At 53.3% G+C, this 22,237-nt stretch overlaps 1 protein-coding gene across 4 annotated transcripts in view; it reads left to right on the top strand.

Moving 5' to 3' along the window:
* The window catches only part of Mob2 (MOB kinase activator 2), a 77,351-nt gene that overhangs the window by 9,355 nt on the left and 45,759 nt on the right, over positions 1 to 22,237 (top strand). The window contains exon 1 of one of the 4 annotated variants that reach the window (XM_042671545.1): positions 5,394 to 5,456. The exons of the other annotated variants lie outside the window; for them this stretch is intronic. The gene's annotated coding sequence lies outside the window, so the exon portion shown is untranslated. Of the gene's footprint in view, positions 1 to 5,393; positions 5,457 to 22,237 lie in introns of those variants that run through there. 4 annotated transcript variants of the gene reach the window in all.

Raw genomic sequence — 22,237 nt, 5'->3', positions numbered from 1 at the left:
AGAGGCTTCCAGAGCAGATACGCTTCCTGGGCAAGATGGGTAGACACCTGCGTGGTTGTTGGCCTGAAGTGCTGAGGGGCTGGGTGAGACAGGGCTATCCCACAGTTGACAAGTACCAGGTTGTGAGTCCCCAGACCCCAGAGTAGGCAACCCCGGACCTTCACTTGTCACGCTCTGTGTTCCTGCTTGCCCAGTGCTTTGAGTCTTGTGCTGGGTGACACTGGGCGAGGGGATGCAACGTCCCTGTTCCTGCGGTTCTGGGGTGCCCTGGCCTCTTGCACCAGTAGCAGTGCTGCCAGTGGGCACTTGTCACGTGTTGTAGGTACAGGCATGCAGCCTGGTGTCATTTCTGGGTACCCTCTGTGCATAGTTGACTGTCTACTCTGTCTAGGTATTGACCCAACAGGTGTGACTTTGAGGGGGTTTGGGTCAGTGTCACCTTATCAGGGCTTTTGTAAGGCCAGGAGATGCCGCTGGAGCCTGCTGCTAGCAGGGTGGCCCCTTCTGCAGTAGCAGTTTCCTAGCCTGGTCCTGGGTCAAGGGACATTGTTGTTGTGCTTCCTACACAGCCTGGAATGACCAGTGATGCTATGCTGCCTGGTGCTTAGCAAGCAGCCAGGTGTGCTTGTGAAGGAAGAAGACCCTCCTTGGGCAGGCCCGGTCAGACAGCCTACACCTGAGTAGTGGTGCGCACCTGTGTTAGGAAGCTCCCACTTTGTGTCTTGGATCCTTGCTATGTGTTTCTTTAGGGCTGCTCACTCCTCTACACATCCTGCAGTACCACTGGCCAATCTGTTAGACCCATTGGATTGCTTGTCTGCCTAAGATTAGCAGAGCCCCTAAGGGCTTCATCAAAGGGCGGGAGCTCTGCAAGAGCCTAGTGGCCCCACCGGGACGGGTGTTTATGATGTCATTGATCTGGGCCTCTGGCACAGCAGACCAGAGGACACCACGGGTGGCTGGCTGCCGGGATAGTCTGGACGTGTACCTCCTTAGCCTCTGCCAGTGTGGGGGTGAATAGGAGGGAGGGTCTGGATAATCTAGCTCTGACCCCAGCTTGTGGGCTGTTCAAGATCCCATCTGCTTTCTTCCTGTCAAGTGGAAGCAGCAGTTTACCTCCCCTCCTCAAGGGGTGGGGACAGACTGGCCCTGCAGAGTTGCTTGACACAGTAGCTGGCTCCAGGGAAACCAAGACCATTTTTACTCTGTTGAGGAGTTGCCTTGCTGATGGTTAGGACAAAGAGACAAGTGTGTTTGACATGAGCTGCTTGGGTCCCCCACGACGGAGGGGGACCTGCTCTGGATGCTGCCAGTCCTGGGTGAAGTGGGATCTCTTCTGGCCGACTGGGAAAGTGAATTTGAGGCCCTAGTTTCCTTAGGAGTTTGAGGTTCTTTGTTTGGACAAGCCATTTCCTGGTGGTGAGTATTAGTGTTGCCAGAGAGGCCACGCCTGGAGGTGTGCATCCTGGTGCCATGGTGGTTTCTTTGCCTGCTTGACTGTGCACCTCTGAAGGGTAGGCACTGGCTCACGCCCACTTCACCCCTTAGAACCCGGTGTGGCATACTCAGGACCCGCCATCAGACACAACTTCCCTGTTTACTCAGCGCTTGGCAAATGCTGGCAGGTGGTGTGCTTTGTGTCTTGTGCTGGGTGGCACTGGGTAGGGTACAAGGTCTCTGTTCTTGTGGAACTCGATGTTCCATGTCCATTGTAGAAATATAAAGCGCAGAACAATCAAAACAAAAGTCAGATTACCTCACCACTCAGAAGTAATTGTTGTGTATTTCAGGTTAGAGCTGTGTCCCACTGTGTCCACTTTACTTTCCCAGTAAGCAATTGAAGAAAGTGAGATTTTTAGAACCAGCTCTGGGTGTGTCCAGATGAACTTGTTGCTCTGTCACCGAGCATTTGGGACCTTTCCAGGCTGAGCAATGCTTTTAAAGTCCACACTGCCCTGGTATTTCTGTGGGTGGAATTGTAGAGGAGCCACTCGTATTGCTGGTGCTTGCTTCCTCCTCCTCTACTGCCCGCCCTGACAGGCAGAGCACCGGTCAGTCTGTGAGGCCTGATGCAGGTGGTGCTCCCGCACTGGCCGCTGTGCCATTTTCTTTGAGAACATCTGCTTGGTCTGCCTTCGGTTGCCCAGTCTTCTGAAAATGGGCATGAGTTCTCAGTGTTAAAGGTGATTAGTCCTGAGTATTAGGACTTTAGCCTGAGTTCTTGGGGTGCCAGGCAGGCACGGTGTGGGGTGGGGTGGGGCCAAGCAGCATGGCTACCACTCTGGATTACAGCGGGCAGAGTGTGTGCATGCTGGAATCTAGACCGAAGGACAGGGGAGCCTGGGGCGGGCACCACAGCGGTGTATAGGCAGTGGAAGCGGGCAGAAGCTGTGGCCCCTTCACAGTGCCTGGCTTGGTGCCTCCCCTGGCTTTGGCTGGTGCTCTCACCAGTTCTTCTTTTCCTTACAGTGTTGCCCACCTCACACACTAGTCAGTGAAAGTGAGTACCATTTAGCTAGGAGTTCAGGACTGAGACTCCACGTCATCTGTGTTGAGGCTGCAGGGATTCAGGAAGGCAGTGGGTCTCAGGCAGTGCCTCTTAAAGCTTACCCTGCCTCCAAGAGGGCCCTAGTGAGCTAGGTTTCACTGCATGGAGTCCAGGATCCTCTTGTGTGGTCTTGGACAGTGGTATGAGGGGTTCTGAGTCCATTCTGAGTATGATAATTGAAGTTGAAATGTAACCAGTGGTGTCCATTCCCTGGCCTCTAGCACCTGATACTCCCAGTACCCATGCTAAGAAGAAGGAGGGCCACCTCTTTCCCAGTCTTCTGCCCTGCTCCTCCACTTAGCTGTTAAGGTGATGGTGGAATAAGAGTGGTCAGAGAGCACTTCAGGGGTTTGTATGGGTGCACAGGCACTCTGCTGTGTGCTCCCCAGTGCTTATAGGGCACTGGTGAGGGTGTAGGCTTGTGTATCTGCCCGGCAGTGCTCCAGAAGTGTGTGTGCTTGTCTCCCCACACTTGGCGCAGGCATTTATCGTTCAGTGATTTTGTTTCTGCATCCTGGATGATGGTGTGGTGGCCTGGCTCAGAGGGTTTTTGTGAGTATGTAGCTGAGGCTGCCCGGGCTACTGGCTGTCTGAGTTTTGGCACCTGGCTGAGAACTCCCACACCAGTGCTGTTTCTCAAGCACACCAGCACCTCTGTTTCTCAAGGGCAGTATCTCTCCTTCACTGAAAGCAGTGCTCTCCGATGAGCTCTCCTGTCCTCCCTTCCCTGGATGGAAGATGTTCTGCAGGCTTCTGTTCTTGGGTAGGATTCTTCTTTTCCTAGGACCTCCGCATCACCTCTGCTGAATCTGGCAGGTCCCAACCCTTCTTCCCGCCCAGCTTCCTGATGCTGAGCTGTAGAGGCCTGTCTCCTCTTGTGTCCTGGGTCACAGGAATACTGGAGTTTCTGCTCTGTCAGAGGGAGCGCTGAAGCTCTTTCTAGAGGTGGCACTGTCAGGCAGAGGGTCAGAAACCCACATGACTGAAATCTTATTTTCCAGCACATTCTTCTGTGTTTGTGGGAAGGCTTCCTGTCTTGGCTGAAGCAGTGCAGGGCATGCTGAGTTCTGCTCCAGGCACAGTTCACAGGATCAGATGTCCTGCTGTGCTGCACTGTGCACTGCTGGCATGATCCTCCGCCAAGCTGCCAAGTACTGCTTTTTGCTAAGAGGTCTGGGTCTCTGGCCTACCAGTCTTTATTCTCACTTTTCCATGAGAATGACCTACACAGTTCGAGGAAGCAGCAGGGTAGGTGTGTAGCTGTGCTCCTCTTATAGTACTGTGCCTGCTCAGTCCGTGTTCTATCACTAGACTCTCAAGTCATCAGCAGCATTCAGGGTTTGTTGGCTCCTGAGCTTTGGACTGCAATCTTCTGTCCACCTGACCACACCTGCCCAGACTGCAGCAGGACCCTGAGTGCCGTCCACCTGACCACACCTGCCCAGACTGCAGCAGGACCCTGAGTGCCGTCCACCTTACCACACCTGCCCAGACTGCAGCAGGACCCTGAGTGCCATCCACCTGACCACACCTGCCCAGACTGCAGCAGGACCCTGAGTGCCGTCCACCTGACCACACCTGCCCAGACTGCAGCAGGACCCTGAGTGCTGTCCACCTGCCCAGACTGCAGCAGGACCCTGAGTGCCGTCCACCTGACCACACCTGCCCAGACTGCAGCAAGACCCTGAGTGCCGTCCACCTGACCACACCTGCCCAGACTGCAGCAGGACCCTGAGTGCCGTCCACCTGACCACACCTGCCCAGACTGCAGCAGGACCCTGGGTTCTTACCCAGTTGTCCACTGTTGACTGAGCTGGAGCTCAAGAAGCCTGTGGCACATTCGGTCCCCAAGCTCCCTGGGTGGCCTGGGGTTTGTATCCCAGTCGTACAAGGGTAAGGCTCTTTGGTCCTGGAAAATGAGCTGAGGTTGGAACCCATGCCATCTAGGCCCATTGGAAGGGTACGTGGAGAAGATGCAGGTCTGCCAATGCTGAGTAGGATTCACAGCTGCTTGCGACCAGCAGGTCCTCCCTGTGCCAGTGCTGTTGGTAGTTCTTGATTAGCTGCTAGACAGAAACCTGAGGTGTGTCCATACTGCTGGGCTATGTGCTGAGCGGTCATGTTCCAGCCCAGTGGGTGGTCCAGTCCACGTGGTGCTGGAAAGAGACACAGGCAGAGAGGATGTGAGGGAGATCTTATATCAGTACCAGCTCATCTGCATCTGCCTCGTTTTGCATAGCAAGGACATGTTGGGATGGGGCTGGCCCAGGTTAGATGTAACTGTCAGAGGACTGCCTTATCTGTTTTATCAAGCAGTCTGCCAGGAACTGTGATGTTGTGTTGCTGTATTGGGTCTGAACCTGTCTGTTCCTGCTATCTGAGTCTCTGGTTGCATGGTAACCGTCCATGCCATGGTTGTTGTGGGGGCCCATTTGTAGGGCAGGTGCTGCTGGGAAGGCCTCAGTGTCTGAGGGTATCCACAGTGCCTGAGGAGAGGGACTTTCAGGCACTGGACAGCCCTATTGGTAATGGGGTGCTGGGTTCAGGCCAGCTGTGTGACCACAGGTGTGGCAGGTGTGGCACAGGGCTATTCTAGGCATGCTGTACCCTTGTCCTCCAGGGTGGAGGAGTTGTCCCTCAGTCTCCTTCGGAATGCCTCTGATCTGCTGATCTCTAAGTCACTGCCTGACTTCTGCATTTTCTGGTGCTTTGTTTTCAGCCGTTGACTCAGGAGACACTTCGTGCTGCACTCCCTGTCCCCAGGCACCTGCTGGTTTTACTGCCGGCTTTGTTGTTGCCAGGGTTACGAGGCCCAGGTGCGAGGCCCACCTGCGTGGGGTGGACAGCAGCCCTTCACCCTCACTGAGGTTGGTGCACTTGCTCGGCTGGCTGACAGGGCCCAGAGATGGTGGGTATCTTTCCTCACCACCACCCTCACTTCCCTTCCCTTCCCTTCCCCTCTCCTCTCCTCTCCTCTCCTCTCCTCCCCTCCCCTCCCCTCCCCTCCCCTCCCCTCCCCTCCCTTCTCCTCTCCTCTCCTCTTTCCTTTCCCTCCCTCCATCTATGCCTCCCTCCCTCCCTCCCTCCCTCCCTCCCTTCTTCCCTCCCTTCTTCCCTTGCCTTCCCTTGAGTTGGAACCCAGGGCTTCTTGAACACTAAGCAAGTGCTCGATCACTGAACCACATCTTAGCCAAGGACAGCTCTTTTTTCTGTCTGGAATGAAGAAAATAGCAAAATGCCCCTGAAATAACCCTTCTATGGGTCTGGAACCCGTGTTTCCCATATTCCTGGGTTGACATAATGACCCCAGGCTTTTATAGGTACTCGGGGCAGAGAGATCCTGTCTGTAAAACCACTAGAGAGAGGGCAGAGCCCATCCTCCTCCTGCTTAAAAGACTATTTGGTGGCAGCCGTTGCTTATGGATGAGACCCGCTGCCCCACCCCATGCCTGTCACTGTGCTCTGGCCTGGCCTCTGGCGTCCCTTTTCCTGCCAAGGTGCCTGGCCTTTACTCTTGTGTCCTCACCCGGAAGCCCCATCTGCCTACCTCGCTTTTGTGTGAAGACCCCTGGGTGGTTTTTGTTGTTGTTGTCCCTGGTTTTCAGGTGCTTTAATTTCTGTGCTCATGTGCCAGGAGCTTCAAGAGTGAGATAGGTTGGCAGGGGTGGGGGAGGGGGGTAGAGCTTTCTAGTCACCTAAAAGAAGGTTGGCTATGCTTTGTACATTTTCTTCTCCTGGGGTTCCTGGAGCAGTTACCCAGCTGCCCCTCTAGCCTGGGCTGCCGGAAGTTCTTGGAAAGCCTTTTGGTAACTTCAGTTAGGAGGAGCACAAGTATAGGGAGGAGGCTCTGTCTGTCTACTCAGCTCATTACTCAAAGCCAGCATGATGTCTTGGGACCACAATTATATCTGAGCTGACTTAAAGACCAGCAAGTCCACCATGTACAGGCCACATACCTCTTTGTGTGCTCACTACTGCATACAGATCTGACCCAGAGACCTCAGCGACCTCAGTTCTCCAAGATCATTTTGAGCATGTTCCTGACCAAGTGTCATTAAGCCAGCTGTTGACAGAGATAGCCCCTTATGTTTAGAAATGAAAAAGCACACTTCTCAGTAACCAGTGGGACAAAGGAGAGCTCTTAGTAGGAATTAGAAATGTCTTTAGCTGAAAGGTAGCACAAATATTGCAGCGTTTGTGCAATGTGGACAGGCCGTGGAGTGGCTCAGAACCTTCAGTATACAAGCTAGAAAGCAGAGATTCTGACTCACAGGTTGGGCAGCAATGCTAGCCAGAGAAGATAGGAGAAGGAAGGAGGGTTAGGTCCACGCAATGAAGACAGAAGTAAATCTCAACAAGAGAATCTAATTGAGAGAATCATAAAGCCCAGAGACCAATTCTTTGAAAATGGGAATAAAATTAAAAGCCCTTGGTCAGACTTGCCAAGATTCGTGGTGGGGGTGTGGGGGTGGGGGTGGGGTTTGATGCCCAGCCAGTTTTTCTAGTGACCTCCTGAGCCAATTGATGTTCATATTTAAGAAGACCCAGGTGGACACTTGTGGCCCTTGCCTGTAATCCTCCCTACATAGGAGGCTGAGACTGAGGATTATGGTTTAAAGGCAGCCCGAGCAGACAAATCCATTACACTCTTGTCTCCAGTTAACCAGCCAAAAGTAAGAAGTGCAGGTGTGGCTTAAGTGGTAGAGCATCAGCTTTGAACAAAAAAAGCCACAAAAGAATACAAGGCCCTGAATTCAAGACTCATACCAGCACCAAAAAACAAACAAACAAAAACCAACAAAGTGAAACCCATCCCTCATACCGTGGAAAAAATATTTGAGCTAGGTAGCACAAGAGGTCAAGTGTGTCCAGAGTGGCCTCTGACCATGTCCGCACGCTGTGGAGATGACATTGGACTTTGAAAAAATAAATGTCATGCCACTTTTATATTGTTGAAATGATATTTTATATTTATTGATTTAAATATATAAAGACATTTCATTTTCTTAATGTGGCTAGTGAAAGTAAAATTCTGGCTTACATTAGGGTTTGTGTTATATTTTTCTTGGATGGTAGTGCTGTAGATCTTGACCCTTACGTTAGAAAAATTTTCTTACACAGGTCCAGAAAGTACTAACTATAAAGAAAAATGAAAAGATGGACAGTTTGGCTTGTATTAATGTTAAGCAGCTCTCTTCATTGAGAGATATCCTTCAAAGCGAAAAGTGCCACCACTAGCTCCCCCCCACCCTGGGGAGGGGGCAGGAGGATACATGGTCTCTTGACAGCAGGCAGAGGCAGAGGCAGACAGTCTCTAGGAGGATGAGAAGGGACAAAGCAGTGGCCTCCCTTTCACAAGGAAGTACAAAGGGCCCTGACCATAGAACCCTGACCACATTGTGGGGTAAGCACGCTATACCACGGAGCCACATTCCCAGCCTTCCATCTTGTGTTTCTTCGGGCCCTACCTCCATGCTGCTACTCTCTTATCCCTTTGAACTTTTTCTTTTGAAAAATGATCGTGCCTCCCCCTAAGCCTCTTCCCTCTGTGACCAGGGCCCTCTGCTGGAGGTAAACCATCTCCCAGTGGTCCATGCTCAGGGCAGTCTTGTTTGGTTGGTTGGTTGGTAGTACTGAGATGTGAACTCAGGGAGACGATTTACCTAGCTATGCCCCAACACCCCCTTATTAAGATAAGATTTGCCTTTGTGTCTTGGCTCGGACCTCAGTCCCCCACACTTCCCACGTGGCTGGCTTGACAGGAGGCATCGCCACCCTCAGCTTTTTATAGGTCTCACACACACAGCCAGGCTTTGAACTCTCAACTCTGTTAAGCCTCCGGAGTGCTGGAGCCACAGGCATGTGCCACTTGGAAATAGGCTCTGAAGTCACTGCACAGGATGGACAACAATGAAAGCTCAGAGGAGAGGATGGGGGGCTATCAAGTTAAGTAATAACAGCTCAGCATGTCTGTGCTCATGTAGGGGAACAACCTTTGTGGGGATGGCTAGAACATGGCAGGAATTGTGGGAATTGAGGAAGCAAGTGCTTCATCCTGCATCTTGGGGCCCGCCTCACTAAAGGTCAGGCGAGTCTGGGGTCACGGGCCCAGCCCCTTCCTTAGCAACAAGAAGAGAATGGAACAGAAGGGAAGAGAAAGACTGGAAGCTGACCCTGGGTCAGTGCAGAGCATGATGCAAACACAGTAGGCGGCCCCCATATAACCACAGCCATTAACCGGGTGCCCGGGGATCGCGCCTATAATCCTAGCTACTCAGGAGGCTGAGATCTGAGGATCCCGGTTCAAGCCAGCCCTGGCAGGAAAGTCCATGAGATTCTTATCTCCAATTAACCACCAGAAAACGGGAAGTGGCACTGTAGCTCAAGTGGTAGAGGGCTCCCCTTGAGCTGAAGAGCTGAGGGACAGCGCTCAGGCCCAGAGTTCAAGCCCCAAGACCAACAAAAAATTAAAAACAAAAACACACATCTGTGAGGAATCTTACTGAAAGGTTTCAGAAGCAGCCCTCATTAGATCAGTCAGGCCTTGCCTGTCGTTCCCTCTACCAGTTCTGCAGGACTGGATTCCAAATTACCACTGGGTAATTTGACAGGTTACCCTGGGGCTCGGTGGTGGCCATGGTTGGAGGGGAGCTTCGTCCACTACACTTCTCTATTTGCACAGCTTTCATACGGCCTCATGTGTCTCCCATGTCATGCTTAGACACATGCGGGGGAGTCATTGGCCTTTCTGGGGATCTCAGCCTGGACTTCTGGGAGGCTACTCATGCTGCTGTCTGGTTGGTGTGTGTGTGTGTGTGTGCGCACGTGCGTGTGTGTGTATGTGTGCGCGCGTGTGTGTTCTGGGACTGGCCCAGAAGGAACGCGACGACAATCCTGGGTATACTCTGTTCTGGATTCCTTCTCTTCTTCAGGGTAGAGGTCATACTCTTGGCCTATTCCATCTTCTCTCGTCAGGCACAGGGACCTTCTTGCACTTGCCTCTTCCCCTGAGCCTCAGGTCGCTGTCTCAGGACAGGTGTGTGTGTGTAGCCCAGTGCTGCGAGGGCAGTGTAGCTGTCCTTTGAAAACTGGGCTTTCGTGGCCTGTTTGGCTTATCACTGCCCTCTATAGGGAGTTCCTCTCTGGGAAGAGCTAGAAGCAGTCAGTGGTGCCAAGAGACCTTGTTAGGTGCCCTGGACCCTGGACCAATTGTTTAAACAGAGGTGGAACCTGCCTGGCTTCCCAGGTTCAAGTCCAGGCCCCTGTGGCCCCGAGCTCCTGTACACCCAGCCACGGTGGCTGCCTCGGTGTTACCTTGGGGTCCTGGTGGCTAACTTGGTCTGGTGAAAACCCCAGTGGCTCCAACTCTGTGCTGAAGTGGCCGTGCTGCCGGGGAGAGGTGCTTCTGACCCGGCACCATCTGCATACAGGCATAGAAGCAGGCTCCTTGGCTGTCTTTTCAGGAAGTGAGGAGGGCGTGGCTTGGTCTGAGGCTGACCGAGGCTCTGCCTGGCATCACGTGGTGTCTACAGGTTGGCGATAGGAGGCCCTGAAAAGCTCTTTCTCATGTGGAAGTGACTCGTGAGGAAGGAAGTGGCCGTAGCCTCATTGTGGGCTTGTCTCGGAGGGCACTGCAGCAAGGCGGTGCCACTGGGCCCAGAATAAAGTGGAGTCTTGGATTCAGGAGACGAGAGTCTAGGTGTTGAGCAGAACTGGAAAGGCCATCCTGAGAGCTCATCATGCCCTCTTTTCCTCTTGCATGTCCAGGCAGCCTTTTTAGCCGGTTTGAGACCATAGCTCACAGCAGGTCCTACTGCTGATGTTGGGTGGTACCAACAGAGCCCAGGAAGCTGAGGGACAGGGGACTGACTACTCCTGCCCTCATGCTGTAGGAGTAGGGAACAGCGGAACAGCATCGGGGGCAGGGTCTGGCCCAGCTCCCAAGCTCCTTCCTCACCATGCTTTCCCACTCTTGCCCAGAGAGCAGCTGTGTGACACTGGGATCAGGCTCAGGGCCTTGTGTGCGCCAGGCAAGCAGGCTCCCACCCAGCTACACCCCCAGCCTTCTGCACGAGCGTTTTGAGACCTCAGAAACCCTTGGAATGTGTTTAGCACATATCTCCGAAAGATGGGTGTTCTTTTCTTTTTGAAACAGGATCTCATTGTGTAGCCAAGGCTGGCCTTGGACTTGGGTCCTCTGGCCTTAAGCCTCCAAGTTGTGAAAGTACAGGCATGTCACCACGCTTTGGTATTACTGTATCAGCTATAGAGCAAACAGACCTTTTAAATATAGTTGTAATAGAACAAAAAATACCTGATTGCTATCAGCGTTCTATCACTGCTCACATGTTCCCAAGGAAGCCCCAAAGTATGTGTCCCTTCCTCCCTGCTTTGCTGTCTCTACCCTTCCTTCCCTTTGTGGCTCCTGTGCCTCTCTTTCTCATCTTTCCCTTCTCTTTCAGGTTTTCACTGCTCTTTTTCCTTCCCTCCATCTCTTCCTCTTTCTGTCACTGTCTCTCCCCTGTCCACAGTGAGGCCCCTGAGAGATGTCCAAGATGTGTTCAGCCCAACACAACACTCCCTTTAGAACCTCCGCTCACAGATCGCACAGGCCCATATCAGGGCTGTCCCAGTTGAACCCACCAGAGTAAAGCTAAGCCATGACTTTGTCTGCCATGGAGTGATGCAACCTGGAACCCGGTCCTGCCTCCAGCAGGGGGCGCCGTTGACCAGCCAGGTCTCCTGCTCCGAGAGCCAATAACCGCAATAGGCCTGCAGACAGGGTACATGCAGATGGAGTGCTCCTGTGTAGATTGCCACTCCTCCCGTGTGTGCCTGTGGGTCACTCCCGTGTATGGCTGTGCGTCACTCCTGTGTATTGCTGTGTACCACTCGTGTGTGGCTGTGGGTCACTCCCATGTGTGGCTGTGGGTCACTCCCGTGTGTGGCTGTGGGTCACTCCCGTGTGTGGCTGTGGGTCACTCCCATGTGTGGCTGTGGGTCACTCCTCCCGTGTGTGGCTGTGGGTCACTCCCGTGTGTGGCTGTGGGTCACTCCCGTGTGTGGCTGTGGGTCACTCCCATGTGTGGCTGTGGGTCACTCCTCCCGTGTGTTCCTGTGGGTCACTCCCGTGTGTGGCTGTGGGTCACTCCCGTGTGTGGCTGTGGGTCACTCCCGTGTGTGGCTGTGGGTCACTCCCCTGTGTGGCTGTGGGTCACTCCCGTGTGTGGCTGTGGGTCACTCCCGTGTGTGGCTGTGGGTCACTCCCGTGTGTGGCTGTGGGTCACTCCCGTGTGTGGCTGTGCGTCACTCCTGTGTGTGGCTGTGGGTCACTCCTCCCGTGTGTGGCTGTGGGTCACTCCTCCCGTGTGTGGCTGTGGGTCACTCCCGTGTGTGGCTGTGGGTCACTCCCGTGTGTGGCTGTGGGTCACTCCTCCCGTGTGTGGCTGTGGGTCACTCCCGTGTGTGGCTGTGGGTCACTCCTCCCGTGTGTGGCTGTGGGTCACTCCCGTGTGTGGCTGTGGGTCACTCCCATGTGTGACTGTGGGTCACTCCTCCCGTGTGTGGCTGTGGGTCACTCCCGTGTGTGGCTGTGGGTCACTCCCGTGTGTGGCTGTGCGTCACTCCTGTGTGTGGCTGTGGGTCACTCCTCCCGTGTGTGGCTGTGGGTCACTCCTCCCGTGTGTGGCTGTGGGTCACTCCCGTGTGTTCCTGTGGGTCACTCCTCCCGTGTGTGGCTGTGGGTCACTCCTCCCGTGTGTGGCTGTGGGTCACTCCCGTGTGTGGCTGTGCGTCACTCCTGTGTGTGGCTGTGGGTCACTCCTCCCGTGTGTGGCTGTGCGTCACTCCTGTGTGTGGCTGTGGGTCACTCCCATGTGTGGCCGTGGGTCACTCCCGTGTGTGGCTGTGGGTCACTCCTCCCGTGTGTGGCTGTGCGTCACTCCTGTGTGTTCCTGTGGGTCACTCCCGTGTGTGGCTGTGGGTCACTCCCGTGTGTGGCTGTGGGTCACTCCCGTGTGTGGCTGTGGGTCACTCCCGTGTGTGGCTGTGGGTCACTCCTCCCGTGTGTGGCTGTGGGTCACTCCCGTGTGTGGCTGTGGGTCACTCCCGTGTGTGGCTGTGGGTCACTCCTCCCGTGTGTGGCTGTGGGTCACTCCCGTGTGTTCCTGTGGGTCACTCCCGTGTGTGGCTGTGGGTCACTCCCGTGTGTGGCTGTGGGTCACTCCCGTGTGTTGCTGTTGGATCAGTGAGAGAAGGCCCCTTCAGGGCCTCAGCACAGCCTGAGTACTCAGGTGCCTAGCGTAGTGCTGGGGTAGGTGCCGGTGCCTTGTGGCCAACACTGGACAAGTCTGCACATATGCATACCTGTGACCTAAGAGCCAGGCCTCAAGGCCTGTACCTCTGCCTGGTAGCAGCAGGAGGATCTGATTGCTCACCTTCACCTACATTTCCGTCTCTTGATACTCCAACGTGTGAAAAAAGATACCTTAATTATCTTATTTGGACCACTTCCAGCCTCATTTATTTTGACCCCCTAACCCCAGTGCTAGAGGTTTTCACTTTTTCTTTGTTTTTTCTTCTTTTTTTTTTTTTTAGAAAATCTTTCTGCCTTTTTCTGAGTTCTCTGTACTTGCGAGGAAGGAGCGGCATTACTTAAGATGAAGTCTTGTTTGAACAGGTCCTAGGCCACCGTGCATCTTCTCTTTCATCTCCAGATCTGTCGGGATGACTCTGGGGAATGTGTCCACTCTGTGTCCATATGTGGTTCTCAGATAGGGCTCAGAGTCTTGAGCTCAGAATCTTGAGCATTGAGGTGCTTCTTCTGAAGGGACATCCAGAGGAGGTTCTGCATTTTGCCCTTGACTGACCTTGATGAGGGCAACCTCATTTCTCACTCACAGGATGCCCCTTGGCTTGGCATCAGGTCATTACCAGGGTTAGTGATTCTGTGACTCTTCACCAGAGTGGGCAGTAGTTTTTGGAACTTCAGACCTGCCAGGAAGTTGTTGCAGAACGTTGTACAGGATGGACTAACACTGTGGCCCTGGTGCACGTGTGTGCATCATGCCTTGCTCTTGCCCTCCCCCCAGGTATATTGGGTGGCATTGAGTTAGCAGTCAGGCCCAGGGTCCTGGATTAAGAGCACAGCTGGATGGTTCTTGGTTTCCAAGTAGGTCTCCATGGAATAGTACTTGAGTTTTTTATTTTGTTTGTGGTGCTGGAGGGAAATTGATCCTAGCGTCTCCTGTGTGCTCAGGTAGCACTCATCCTAGGGCTGCATCCTTAGCTTTGGGATTGAAACCTTGAGCCAGAGCTCAGGCATGGCCCATGGCCTTCGGCAGGGTGGAGTCACCAAACTTGAGGGATAGACAGGAGCATTTGCTGTGGGCTAGGCATGGAGAGAGGGCTCTGCCTGAGCTGGGAAGGGATGTCCTGATACCAGCAGACTTCCGTCTGTGCTTTGTAGGCCTCAGTGAAGGTCCTGGATACAGGACTGCCACAGATGTCCTGCCATGTAGTGTGGCCTCGTACCCAGCTTTCTGTGTGAGTGGAGGACTGGTGTGGGCATTGGCTGCATGTCTTTGGGTTATTAGGAGGGAAGGCCAGTGGGCCTTATACAGTGTATAAGCCCTTCCTAGTCCAGCTAAAGGGTAGACTGCATCTTGTGTTCAGAACCTGCTCCAGTCCCACTAGAACCCACAGGAGTCAAGGAGGAAGAGGAGGCCTCAGCCAGTAAATCCAGAGGTAGGAGAACCAGTGATCCAATGGGTGAAATGCTGGGCCTTGTGAGGCGAAGCTGGAGACGGAGGGTTGTATTCTGGAGGTGTGCACACAGCCACCAGGCCTCTTCTGGCAGGCCCAGTCTGCGCTATGTGTCTGGTGGGTAGGAGTGTGGGGCACGGGATTGTCTGGTACCGAGCACAGTGGAGGGACGCTGTCGTGCACATGAAACCCAGAGGCTGCTCCACATGCACAGTGTGGGGTTTCTCTGCACACAGCCCCCTCCCTTGCACCTGCTGGCAGAGCAGAAGGCCTTCCAAGGCAAAAGGAAAGTTCTCCATTTTCTGGCAGTGAGAAGGAGGCACTCACATATTCTCTCTTCGGATGGCCTCCTTTGTGCAAAACTGTGAATCCTTCAGTATCTGTGGGTCACATAGGTGTTTTGGGGAGTACCTGTGTATCAGAGACTGAGACAGCCAAGGAAGAAAGCATCCTCCAACACTAGAACCAAACAGAGCTGTCTTTAGTCTGTTCAGAGCCTGCAGACTGCTGTGCATCATCGACGAGGATGATGCAGTGGAGACCTCCAGGGTACTGAACACATGCCTGAAAGTTAGCCATTCTGAAAAATGAAATCTGGCACATTTCTGAGCAAGTAGAGCAGGTGAACAAAATGGCAGGCATGGAGGTGGCCATTAAGTCAGGCAGGTAACTCCCACCCCCAGAAGGCCAGAGGGCCTTCCAGAGAGAAGGCAGAGGGAAGGAGCTGAATCATGGGAGATGGTTCTCAGATTGCAGAGGTCACCCAACATCCAACACCCAAAAGAAAGACCCATCCTAGTGAGACTTGAGGTCACTAGTTGTGAAGAAAGGATTAAAAAAATTTCCACAGAGAAAAACCACAAACCAAAAACCAGATCATCTCCAGTATATAAGACTCAGAATTCAAAACTAAAAAAGTCTTCAAAACAATGCTTAAGTAGAATTTCCAGTATAGACGGTATCATCAGCCAATCCATCAATCATTTATGAGTGTGGAATAAAGATACATTCTAATACGCAAGTCCTGGAAATGCAAAGAACTTCCACAGAGCCCTTGTTCTGGCAGACTGGAAGCTCAGCACAGACAAGGGATCTAAGAGTGTGGGCAGTGGACTGTGTTATAGCGAAGCAGGCTGGCTAGTGCGGTTCTTTGGGGTCAACTGTGCTGGAATGTCTCATCTAAATCCCGACAGCAGCTGTGAAGACTCAGATGAGACTGTCATTTCAGGTCACTGTGAAAACACTGAAACCACACTGAGGGTTAGTTGAGGCTCACTGCGGAGAAGGACTTGTATATGTCTGCGTGCGTGTGTGCGTGCGTGCATGTGTGTGTGTTTTGGAGCAATGCCCCAGATTTTTGGTGGTTAATTGGAGATAAGAATCATAGACTTGGGGCTGGGAAGGTGGCTCAGTGGTAGAGCGCTTTGTCTTGCATGCCTGAGGCCCTGGGTTTGATTCCTCAGCACCACATAAGCAAAAAGAAAAAAGCCAGAAGGGGTGCTGTGACTCAAGTGGTAGAGCGCTAGCCTGAGCTGAAGAGCTGAGGGACGACGCCCAAGCCCAGAGTTCAGGCCCCACAACCGGACCAAAAAATAAAAAAGAATCATAGACTTTCCTGCCTGGGCTGACTTCAAATCATGATTCTCAGATCTCAGCTTCTGGAGTAGCTAGAATTGCAGCCCTTACCTGTCCTGACTGGGTCTGTCTTTAGTTTTGATTTGGTAAGGTTTGAGAAAGGCTGTGTTAAACTGTATTCCACAGATGAGCACACCAGCCTGATGATGGCATTGGCAAGGCAGATGTGTACCTGCGGCTCCCTTCTCCCTTCTGCATTCTTGACCTCAGGGCCTGGTGGCTGCTCCTGAGCTTTTCTGCTCAAGGCTAGCACTTTGAGCCACAGCTCCACTTCGGGTTTTTTTGGTGGTTAATCAGAGATAAGAGTCCCACAGACTTTCCTGCCTGGGCTGGCTTTGAGCCGTGATCCTCAGATCTCAGCCTCCTGAGTAGCTAGGATGACAGGTGTGAGCCTCCAGCACCCTGCTTGTGAAAGCTGTGAAACTAGAAAAAAATGCCTTCTTTGGAGTTTACTTTGTAGGCCTTTTCATGTACATCTCTTCCTAAAGTTAGAATAGCATTTTCTCTTACTGTAGTGATGGTGTTTTTTCTTTCTTGTAGCCCAGCTTGGCCTTGAACTGCCTCAGCCTCTGGAAGTTAGGACACATCACCACAGTTGGTCGTGATGATGGACTTCTTATTGGAGAAGTTCCAATAATTCATCCATATGTAAAGAAAGCAAGGTTCATATTATGTCGGCCCCCAGTGTCCACCGTTGAAATGCATTTTCACTTGGGAAATTCCAGGCATGTGTACACATATAAGGAAATAAAATCCACCTCCAGTGTTACCTCTAACAAAGGTTTCAAGCCTGTGTCCTCAAGTCACACAGCCCTGCACACTGGCCCCTTGCAGCGTGCTGGGCTCTCTTGATGTCAGCCCATGTAAGCAATGCTCCACTGTTGGCCGTGAATTGTGAGAAACTGTTAAACCATGCTTTCTGGAGCATTCTGTAAGGCGGTCTTCCGGCAGGGAATGCCTGCAAGGAATAGTTTATTGGCCATTGGTAGTTTTTCTTCTTGGAGCCTTTTTTTGGGGGGAGGGGGAGGAGGGTCGGTCGTGGGGCCTGAACTCGGGGCCTGGGCGCTGTCCCTCAGCTCTTCAGCTCAAGGCTAGCGCTCTACCACTTGAGCCACAGCGCCACTTCCGGCTTTTTTCTTTTTGCTTATGTGGTGCTGAGGAATCGAACCCAGGGCCTCAGGCATGCAAGACAAGCGCTCTACCACTGAGCCACCTTCCCAGCCCCTTGGAAAGCCTTTTCTCCTTTGCCTTTTTCTTTGGATGCAGTGGTATCCTTGGTATTGATTTGAAGACATTGTACCTGAAAAATTCATTCAAATATATTGCACCTAACTTGTTTCTTAGGCCTCCAGCTGTTTTTGCTGTTTATTCTGGAGATAGAGTCTCATGAATAGTTCTTCCAAGCTGGCTTTGAATCATGATCCTTTGGATCTCAGCCTCCTATGTAGCTAAAATTCTAAGTAAGAGCTAGTGACGCCTGGCTGAGCAGTGGGACTTGGAGGAAAGCTTGAAAGCAGAGGTAGTTAGTGCTGTTACTTCAGGAGTGGCTGCCCTGTCCTGCTCACGCTCACCCCTTCTTGCTCTTTAGCCATTGGCTGTGGATGTCGCAGTGCAGGGACCCTCTCCGGTGTCAGCCTTTTGACTCCAGGTCTGTAGGCTGAATGACTCTGTTTATTATAAATTACCCAGCTCAAGGTATTCCGTTACAGCAACAGTAAACAAACCAAATGGGCTTTGAGTCCGAGAATGCCTGGGCAAGCTGTGTTTTGAGAAGGAGCCCCCGGGTGAGACTGGGCCAGGGTCGGCTGAGTGTCCATGCAGGTAACTCCCATGCACTGACTGGGGTTCAGGGCCAGGGTTTGTCTTGGAGTGAGAAGGTAGGTGCTGCTTTGCTGGGACCTCTGGGAGTTGTCTTCGAAGTTGCCGGCTCCCCTTGATGGATCTGTCCCGCTCTTCCTTAGAGTGCAGGGTCCTCCTACATGCCTTCTCCAGCTTCAGAGACACATAGGAGCATTTCCCATTGGAGAGGAGTGTGCCTCAGAGGGGCACCTGCCCGCCACAGTGCAGCCATGGGAGGACCAGGGCCTTTATGTCTTCTCAGAGTGTCCTGCCTCCTGCCTGCTACGCCCACCCATTTTCCTCTGTGTAGAACAGCCAGAGGCCCACAGAGCCCTGACCAGGCTGGGGGAGGCCCTGGGCTGGTCCCTCTCTCAGCATCCACAGCGGGAAGAGGACACGCTTAGGCATTTACTGGCAGTTGCTTAGTGCAGAGCTCTCAGGCCTGCAGCCCTGGTGGTAGTTTGTGACTCACGCTTTGTTACTCCCTTTGCCCAGGCACAGAGCTGGGGTGGCTGGTCATGCCACCTGCTGTGTGTGTACGTGGACAGCAGCCCTGCCAGTGCAGGGCCATTTGTGGTTCTACAGGAGCACCCCTGGGCCTCTTCAGACTGAGGCAGAGGGTAGTCCCTCGTGGCTGGGGCAGCGGTCACCTCTCGTTGGCGGCGGGAACCTCTATGCTTACCCTTGAGAGAGACCTTTTTGTCCAACACGAGATGTCTTTCCATTTCTCTCTGGCTGTTTCCCCATGGGTTTCTACTAGAAGACCTTGATGAGGCTGCCGTGGGAGCCCCTTGTCTGAAGGTAGCACTGTGGGGCAGGACCGGAGTGGATTTCTAATCTAGGCAGTCAGTGGTGCAGGCAGGCTCGGACCTGCTCTGCTGCGCGGAGCTAGCTGGCTCACCGAGTGCTCACGGCTGCGGCCTCTCCCTTGTAGGGCTCCCTTCTCCTTCCTGTGGGACTGAGCCTGAGCTAAATTTTGCAGCTGAGGTTTTTATACTGGCAGGGCAGGGCAGGGCAGGGGAGGGCAGATTGGCAGGCCTACCATTGCCCTTTCCTGGCTGCCTGTACACAGGCCCCATGTGGCTTGGTGAAACAGGGAGAGGAGGATGGGCAGTCTCGCCGTCCTCTGCCTCCGGTGGCCCTGGCTTGGCAGCCTCTGAGCTCCCAGGACTAGTGAGCAGTGTGCTTCTTGCTTGCAGGTGTGTGGTTCTCCTAGAGCTCTGAGTGTTGAGCTGTTCCTGTGCCCCCTCAGCCTCGTGCTGTGTGTGCCTGGGATGTGGAAACAGGCTCTCCTTCCCACTCCAGGGCTTCCCACCCAGCTCTGGGCTGGGACCTTGTTCAGGAAGGAAGAGGAGCTGAGGCCCTTGGACTTCCCTGCCCTCCTGTGGTTGTGGTGGCCGGGACCAGGCTCTAACAGCCTCTCTTAACTGTTAGGTATTAGGTTTGACATGAACTTGAACCAGGAGGATTTTGGTAGTATGGTGGTACCTTTCTCTGCCTTCTACATTTGTGCTGAAATCCTGGCCCTGGAGGAGCTGTCGCCTGACTCCGTCTCCTGTTAGACCCTGCCAGGCAGGATTTTTCCTCATGGCCTCACCTTGCTGCCATTTGCTCAGAGTGTTGGCCTTCGGTCTGGCCTCTGTTTGCTGCCTGCCAGGCTTCCCGAGCTCCTGTTGGCCTGGCTGGGAGGCAGTGGATGTGGTCCAGGAGCGCTGCCATGCAGGGCCTCCCTGGGCCTGCTGCCAAGCTGGGCTGCTCTGGCCTGCTGTGCACCTCTTTCACATCTCTGCCTGCACCAACTGCCGAGCTGCGGGTGGAAGGTTTGGAAGGGAGGGTACACTGTCTCTGACGTGGGGTCTGTGTGTGTAAGGGAGGCAGTTGCTACATCTCAGGTATTAGTGGTATTGGTAAGTCCCTGCCTCTGTGGCCCTGGTATAGACGGGAAGGAGAGACACCTCCCTTGAATGGAGTGAACTTCCACCCGAGCCTGACCCAGAGCTGGCTGAAAAGGGCTGCTGGGCTCAAGGGCACTGCTCTAGCTATGTGGTTGGAAAGAAACTGCCTCCCTCTGGCATGCACCTGTCCCCTGGGGACTAGCTGGGCGGAGCCTCTGGCTCTAGGCTGCCAGAACAAGGGTCTCCATGGCCACAGCCTGGATGTGTAAGGGCTGGAAAGCCCAGGTACAGGGGGGTTCCGTCCCCCACCCCCACCCCTACCACTACTGTAGACATGCTTCTGCTTCTGTGTCTGGCCTCCTTAGGGTGGTGGATGAGTGGACCTAAGTATTCTCTCCGGGGTCCCAGCCTTTGTCGCTTGCATGGCAACTCTGCTCCCCTGTGACTGCTGTGAAGCCTGCTGTAAGGAAGGGCTTTGCTCAGCTTGCTACCCACCGTCCCTCCTGTGGGTGGTGAGTTCTCACACAGGGGCTGGGCCTTTGGATGGGCCTCTGGACACAAGTGTTTGCACAGGGAGGTCCTGCCGTCCCTCACAACTTTCTTTGCCTTCTTCTATCTTTGAAGACATAGGCAAAAAAGTATTTGTTATTGTAAACTAGTTCTCATAAAAAGAAGAATGTGATAAACACTAACCACCATCTAGTGTCAACAGTTCTTATTAGCAGTCATGCTTTTCTTACTGTTTTTAAAGATCCTGTTGCTGAGTGTTAAGTTGTGTGGGACGTAGCACACACCTACACCCACATATACCCCCTGCCACACACACACACACACACACACACACACAGGAGAGCAGATTCCAGTGTTCCTGTGCATGGGTCTCACTGGTGAGCACACAGCACCCAGGGCAGAAAACTAGCAGCACCTGGGCCCGTGCCCTTCTCAGGGTCCTGAGCGTCCATTGCCGGGGCGCTTCGTCTGTGTGTGCTTTGTGCGAACAGACCTTCTGCTACCCCCTGGCCTTGGCCCAGGTGCTGTCCTCTCTCCTGGAAGTGCAATATTCTATGTATATTTTATGTGGGTTAGCATATTTAAGTTTTGTGGCTGTTTTTTGGTTGATTATGGAACTTGAACTCAGGGTCTGGGCGCTGTCTGTGAGCTCTTCCACTCAAGGCTAGTACTCTACCACTTTGAGCCACAGCACCACTTCCTGTTTTCTAGTGGTTAATTGGAGATAAGACTCATAGCGTTTCCTGCCCAGTTTGGCTTTGAGCCACCATCCTCATTTCTCAGCCTCCTGAGTAGTTAGGCTTATCGGTATGACCCCCCCCCCCCCCCAGCCTCATTGTGCTCTTTATTTTGATGAAGCCCGACTCCCGTTACTCCTGTGTGGTTCATGCTTTTAGTGGCTGCTGCTCAAGTGGAGGCTGCAGTGCTTAGTCCTGCTGTTCCTGGGCCAAGCCTCCCCTTCCCCATGTGCACCCTTTAGTTGCCCGCAGCTGGCTCTTGAGGTTGGGGAGTGAATGCTTGAGTTTATTTCTGTCTTTTTATTAAGGCAAGCAAACATGAAAGAGGTAAAGCTGGATCAGAGTGAAGAAGCATTCTCCTAGCACCCACTTCCCTTGCTCTTGATACTTGTGGCATCTGATACTGCATTGTCTGGGCTTTGGGGCTCTCTGCCCTGTTCTCCAAGGGCTTCTTGTGCATCTGGCGATTGCACGGGCCATGCTTTGGGATTCCCTGCCTCTGTTCTCTGAGAGGGCTTCTTTGCATGCTCTTTGGAACTGGATGTATCAGCTGCCAGGAACTGTGCTAGGGAGCACTGTGTGCTCAGAACGGGCATAGCCAGTGATTGGAAACTTTGGGCTCCTTGTACCCATTTTGCACAAATGAGAGGAAAGCAGACCAACTGTTGGTCACCAAGATTGGCATTGTTGGTGGCCTGGACCTAAGTCATGCTGATAAAGAGCTGGAGTTAAGATTGCTTCAGAGAACTGGAAGTGCATCATCTGTATCTTAGAGTAGAAGGAGGGAACTTGTAGGGCAGAGGACTGTGGAGGGTACAGCGTGATGCTGCTGCATTCATGTCCTGGGCTTTCTGGTGGGGTAGAGGGGTAGCTGTGCTGTGAGGAACGGGGGTTCAAGATGTACTAGGGGAGACGTCTGCCGGGAAGCCGGCTTGTGAGAGCAGGCCCTGGGGATGGGGAGGGCACCATCCTTGACGGAGTGAGGCAGAGAAAGTGCCAGAAGGAGGGGAGGACATCTGTAGATGCACAGGTCTCTCACACAGGTACTCACAGGTGACACACTTGGCCTGGAGATAGGAGCCCCTGCAGCACTCCCCTCAGGCTGGCAGCCTCATTAGGTAGGTCAGTTCTGTGCTGGAGAGCTTTCCCTCTCGCTTGGGCTTTGTTGACCTATGTGTGGTAACTCCTGGGCTGTGCTGTGTGGTTAGGAACTTGGGAGAGTGAGTGAGTGAGTGAGTGAGTGAGTGAGTGTGTGTGTGTGTGTGTGTGTGTGTGTGTGTGTGTGTGTGCCTTTCTTATATCAGCTTTGG

Source organism: Dipodomys spectabilis, unplaced genomic scaffold (assembly GCF_019054845.1).
Source record: "Dipodomys spectabilis isolate Male_0828 unplaced genomic scaffold, ASM1905484v1 ptg000639l, whole genome shotgun sequence".
In the NCBI taxonomy this organism is placed as follows: Eukaryota; Metazoa; Chordata; class Mammalia; order Rodentia; family Heteromyidae; genus Dipodomys; species Dipodomys spectabilis.
Note: the sequence above shows the minus strand (reverse complement) of the source record. Positions and strands in the feature narration are given on the sequence as shown.